This window comes from Tamandua tetradactyla, chromosome 9 (assembly GCF_023851605.1).
Source record: "Tamandua tetradactyla isolate mTamTet1 chromosome 9, mTamTet1.pri, whole genome shotgun sequence".
In the NCBI taxonomy this organism is placed as follows: Eukaryota; Metazoa; Chordata; class Mammalia; order Pilosa; family Myrmecophagidae; genus Tamandua; species Tamandua tetradactyla.
The window spans coordinates 93,934,566-93,940,989 of NC_135335.1; the positions used below are offsets into that span (position 1 = coordinate 93,934,566).

At 40.6% G+C, this 6,424-nt stretch overlaps 1 pseudogene; it reads right to left on the minus strand.

Annotated features, from left to right (window-relative positions):
• Window positions 1-4,073: 4,073 nt before the first annotated feature.
• On the minus strand, window positions 4,074-5,432 carry LOC143646212 (keratin, type II cytoskeletal 7 pseudogene; annotated as a pseudogene).
• Window positions 5,433-6,424: the final 992 nt, after the last annotated feature.

Consider the following 6,424-nt stretch of genomic DNA (forward strand, 5'->3'; position numbering starts at 1 on the left):
TACATCATGACCAAGTAGGATTCATCCCAGGTATGCAAGGATGGTTCAACATAAGAAAATCAATTAATGTAATACACCATATCAACAAATCAAAGCAGAAAAATCACATGATCATCTCAATTGATGCAGAGAAGGCATTCGACAAGATTCAACATCCTTTCCTGTTGAAAACACTTCAAAAGATAGGAATACAAGGGAACTTCCTTAAAATGATAGAGGGAATATATGAAAAACCCACAGCTAATATCATCCTCAATGGGGAAAAATTGAAAACTTTCCCCCTAAGATCAGGAACAAGACAAGGATGTCCACTATCACCACTATTATTCAACATTGTGTTGGAGGTTCTAGCCAGAGCAATTAGACAAGAAAAAGAAATACAAGGCATCAAAATTGGAAAGGAAGAAGTAAAACTATCACTGTTTGCAGACGATATGATACTATACGTCGAAAACTCGGAAAAATCCACAACAAAACTACTAGAGCTAATAAATGAGTACAGCAAAGTAGCAGGTTACAAGATCAACATTCAAAAATCTGTAGCATTTCTATACACTAGTAATGAACAAGCTGAGGGGGAAATCAAGAAACGAATCCCATTTACAATTGCAACTAAAAGAATAAAATACCTAGGAATAAATTTAACTAAAGAGACAAAAAACCTATATAAAGAAAACTACAAAAAACTGCTAAAAGAAATCACAGAAGACCTAAATAGATGGAAGGGCATACCGTGTTCATGGATTGGAAGACTAAATATAGTTAAGATGTCAATCCTACCTAAATTGATTTACAGATTCAATGCAATACCAATCAAAATCCCAACAACTTATTTTTCAGAAATAGAAAAACCAATAAGCAAATTTATCTGGAAGGGCAGGGTGCCCCGAATTGCTAAAAACATCTTGAGGAAAAAAAACGAAGCTGGAGGTCTCGCGCTGCCTGACTTTAAGGCATATTATGAAGCCACAGTGGTCAAAACAGCATGGTATTGGCATAAAGATAGATATATCGACCAATGGAATCGAATAGAGTGCTCAGATATAGACCCTCTCATCTATGGACATTTGATCTTTGATAAGGCAGTCAAGCCAACTCACCTGGGACAGAGCAGTCTCTTCAATAAATGGTGCCTAGAGAACTGGATATCCATATGCAAAAGAATGAAAGAAGACCCATCTCTCACACCCTATACAAAAGTTAACTCAAAATGGATCAAAGATCTAAACATTAGGTCTAAGACCATAAAACAGTTAGAGGAAAATGTTGGGAGATATCTTATGGATCTTACAACTGGAGGCGGTTTTATGGACCTTAAACCTAAAGCAAGAGCACTGAAGAAGGAAATAAATAAATGGGAACTCCTCAAAATTAAACACTTTTGTGCATCAAAGAACTTCATCAAGAAAGTAGAAAGACAGCCTTCACAATGGGAGACAATATTTGGAAATGATATATCAGATAAAGGTCTAGTATCCAGAATTTATAAAGAGATTGTTCATCTCAACAACAAAAAGACAGCCAACCCAATTACAAAATGGGAAAAAGACTTGAACAGACACCTCTCAGAAGAGGAAATACGGATGGCCAAGAGGCACATGAAGAGATGCTCAATGTCCCTGGCCATTAGAGAAATGCAAATCAAAACCACAATGAGATATCATCTCACACCCACCAGAATGGCCATTATCAACAAAACAGAAAATGACAAGTGCTGGAGAGGATGCGGAGAAAGAGGCACACTTATCCACTGTTGGTGGGAATGTCAAAGGGTGCAACCACTGTGGAAGGCAGTTTGGCGGTTCCTCAAAAAGCTGAATATAGAATTGCCATATGACCCAGCAATACCATTGCTAGGTATCTACTCAAAGGACTTAAGGGCAAAGACACAAACGGACATTTGCACACCAATGTTTATAGCAGCATTATTTACAATTGCAAAGAGATGGAAACAGCCAAAATCTCCATCAACAGAAGAGTGGCTAAACAAACTGTGGTATATACATACGATGGAATATTATGCAGCTTTAAGACAAGATAAACTTATGAACCATGTAATAACATGGATGGACCTAGAGAATATTATGCTGAGTGAATCCAGCCAAAAACTAAAGGACAAATACTGTATGGTCCCACTGATGTGAACGGACATTCGAGAATAAACTTGAAATATGTCATTGGTAACAGAGTTCAGCAGGAGTTAGAAACAGGGTAAGACAATGGGTAATTGAAGCTGAAGGGATACAGACTGTGCAACAGGACTAGATACAAAAACTCAAAAATGGACAGCACAATAATACCTAATTGTAAAGTAATCATGTTAAAACACTGAATGAAGCTGCATCTGAGCTATAGGTTTTTGTTTTGTTTTGTTTTGATTTTACTATTATTACTTTTATTTTTTTCTCTATATTAACATTCTATATCTTTTTCGGTTATGTTGCTAGTTCTTCTAAACCAATGCAAATGTACTAAGAAATGATGATCATGCATCTATGTGATGATGTTAAGAATTAATGATTGCATGTGTAGAATGGTATGATCTCTAAATGTTGGGTTAATTTCTTTTTTTCCGTTAATTAAAAAAAAAAAAAAAAGAGAAGGGATAATTGGAGATGAAGGGATACAGACTGTACAACGGGACTGGATATAAAAACTCAGAAATGGACAGCACAATACTACCCAATTGTAATGCAATTATGTTAAAACACTGAATGAAGCTGCATGTGAGGTATAGGTTTTTTGTTTTTGTTTTTTTTGTTTTTTTTTCTTTCTATTATTGTTTTAATTCTTATTCTGTTGTCTTTTTATTTCTTTTTCTAAATTGATGCAAATGTACTAAGAAATGATGAATATGCAACTATGTGATGTTATTAAGAATTACTGATTGTACATGTAGATTGGAATGATTTCTAATTGTTTTGTTAATTCTTTTTTTAATTAATAAAAAAAACAACAACAACAACAACAAAAAAAAAAAAAAAAAAAAAAAAGAAAAGGTAAAGGTTCTCTCCTGAGCTTGGAACAGTTCAGGAAGTCTATCTAATGGGTTGAGACCACCCCAAGGGTGGTTTAGAAGAGGGACTCAGCAATATCCTGGATGTTTATAGTGACATTTGGAAAGTGAATGTACTTTTTAAATGCCCATGTTGTGTTCCATATCTCTCTTGGCTTGCTTCATCATGGTGCTACTGTCTTCATTAATGTGAGTGACATTTCCAGATGTGATCTTCTGTAGATTCTGGGGTCCAGTTTCAATCAATTCATTTCATTAATTGTTTAGAGCCTATAAGTACATAGTTGGTGGTTTTGCCATATCAACTCATGGAATTTCATTGTTATGTGGAATTCTATCTGCAACTTCTGCTTTGTAAACTTTCTTTAATCAATTTTATCTTCAGAGGAATAGACTCTAGAGGTTGGGAGAATTGGACATTATTGGCCATGTCCCCACAACAGGAAAGCCGAATGCTTTATTTCCTATAAATACTCTAAATATACTGCTTATAAGCCAGCAGAAAGTCCTTCCCTCCCCTCTTCTATTCCTAAAATTAAATATGTCAAGTATGTATGGAAACAGAGTGCTACAGAATCTAATCTTGGAATAGTCTCCTGGGTCACTCAGGTCATTAAAGGGGGCCAAGTAATTTTCCAGTCCTAAGGGCCTGAAGCCTTTGGCAAAGCCCAACGGACTCCCTGGTAGCTGTCCCACTGTCAGTTTTTCAGGAGAATACTATCCCGAGTCATTTGGGTGACACTTACTTTTCCATATCTTCTATCTGAGTGGCAAATAGTTTCATTCCTAGCCCCATTGCTAGTCACTTCCTCCCAAATTGGGGTATAAATTATTCCCTTTGCTCCTAATCATATCCTCTCTCTCTTTAATTCTTAACTGTATCACTAGTTACCCCACCCCCACACCCACCCACATACCCAGGCTTGGGAAAGAGGCAGCTTTATTGGAAGCTATAGTGACATCATTTTTCAAGCTGCTTGCAACCTTGGGACCAGGGATGGGTGTCTTTCTATGGCTTGTGGAAGAAGGAGAATAGAGGTCTTCCCACATCTGGAGTTCAGTTCTGGTTACTCCTGTGGATGGTAGATGTGGTTCTGATGGAATATGCCTTGAGGGCTCCAGGGATCTGCTGCGGGAGAAGCTCAAGGCATTGCTGCTCATGATTCCTCCCAAGACCAGTCCACCGCTCCCACCACCAATGGAATTCACTATGATGTTCACGGCTCCTACGCCATCTCCAGCCAACCCGCTCTCTTTGCCCTCTAGCAGTTGTAGTAGGTGGCGATCTTGAAGTCCAGGGCCAGCTTGACGTTCATGTACTGGCACATTTGCCATGCCATGTCCTGCCTGGCATGCAGCTGGGTGGCTTCCAGCTCCTCCTGCTTGGAGTGTGTATCCTTGAGGGCCAGCTCCCCATGCTCCTTGGCCTCAGCAGTGGTGGCATCCAACTTTGTATGCTGGTTCTTGATATTACCAATCTCAGCTTGTTTCCTCTAAATAATCCAGTCCATCTCTGCAATCTCATTCCTAGTGTTCTGGAGGTTGTCCCCTTGCTTTCCTGTATGGACCTGGAGGGTATCAGGCCTCAGCCTCTGCCAGGCTGTGGTTGGCAATCTCCTCATACTGGGACTTGACTATGGTGAGGATGCCATCCAGGTCCAGGGAGAGCTTGTTGTCCATAGAGAGGACCATAGACGTGTCCGAGATCTAGACCTGCAGCTCAGTCAACTCTGTCTCATAGATAGTCTAGAGGAAGTTGATCTCCTTGGTCAGGGCATCCACCTTGGCCTCCAGCTCCACCTCGTTCATGTAGGTGGCACCCAGTCCTTCTTCAGCACCACAGGCTCATGCTCAGCAGCTGCGCTGAGGTTGATTTCATCTTCAAACTGATTCTTGAAGTTCTTCACCACGTCCGGCATGGGCCCCAGCTCTGCCTCCGCGTGATCCCGATCTGCCTGCAGTGTGTCCAGCAGCCGTTGCAGGCCAGAGATCCGGGCCTCAAAGCTACTCAGGAGGTATCTCGGCCCAGTTCTGCCCCTGCAGCCGTGCACACTTGGTCCCCAGCAGCTTGTTTTGCTGCTGCAGGAACTGCACTTTGTTGCTGAAGGAAGCGAACTTGTTCTTGAGGGCCTTATTTGTTTGTGCTCCTCCTGGTGCATCTGCTGCAGGGAAGGGTCGATGTCCGCCCGCAGCTGGGCCAGCAGGCTCCGCTTGATCGGGACCTCTCAGAAGCCGGCATCCACCCGGCCCCATGGTCTGAGTGTATGGTCACGCGCGGCCGCGGGGCGCCCAGGCCGTGGAGGTTGCTGCTGCCGAAGGCCAACCAATGCACGGCTCTCAGGCACACCTGCATTCAGCGCCCTGGGAAGGAGGCAGACAGCGAGCTGAAGACCTGGGAGCTGGAGTGGACAGGCATAGCGGCTGGACCAGGGTGAATCTTGCTGTGGGCGAGGAAGAGTGCGAACTGTCCCTCAATGTAGTTTTAATCTGTGTGTTTCTTGTTATAAGTGAACTTGAATGCCTTTTCTCATGATTGAGGACCCTTTTAAAACATCATTTCTTGCTGAATTTTCTGTTGAAGTCTTTCACCCAGTTTTATATTGGATTTTTTCTCAATTTTTAGTTTTTTGTTTTTTTTTAAATATCAGGGGAAATTAGCCCTTTATTTGGTGACCCACATTGCAATTTGCCATTTTCTTGTCTTTGCTTATATTGTTTTTCCTTTGTCATGCAAAACTTTTAAATTTGCTAAACTTTCCTTTATTGCATATGGATTTTGAATCATTGAATCATAATCTTATCCCAGGTTATAGAGGAATTCAATCATGTTTTCTTCTTCTATTTGTATGGCTTTAGTTTTATATTTAGAATCTTGATTCAGCTGGAATCTATTCTGCATTTCATGGAAGTGAAGAATAGATAAAAGTTCATATTCGTCACTGATGGCTATGCATTTGTCCCAATACCATTTATTAAAAAGACCTCTTTGTCCCATTCATCTGAGATACCACCTTTATCCCATACTAGGTTCCCGTAAGCACTGGGTCAGTTTTTGGACTTTATCCTCTATTCTATTGATCTGTTTGTCTATTCATGTGTCTGTACGATAGCATTTTAGTTACTGGTAGATCAGATTCTAACCTCAGCTTATACAGAGGAAGAAATAGTGACACAGAAGGTCAAATGTCTCTTCCCCAACTGAGGAGTAGCAGAGCCAGGGTTGGAAACTGATTTTCCTGACTTACAAGAAAACACATTTTCTTCTATGCTGTGCTGCTTTCATCTTTCTCTTCCACTGTCTTGAGAGTAAGTGGAAAATCTAGTTACAGGAGATATCTGGCTTTGTCTAGAGAAAAACAGGCATGGGATTTTTCTTTTCTAAAACAGATTCATGGTAAGGATCATGAG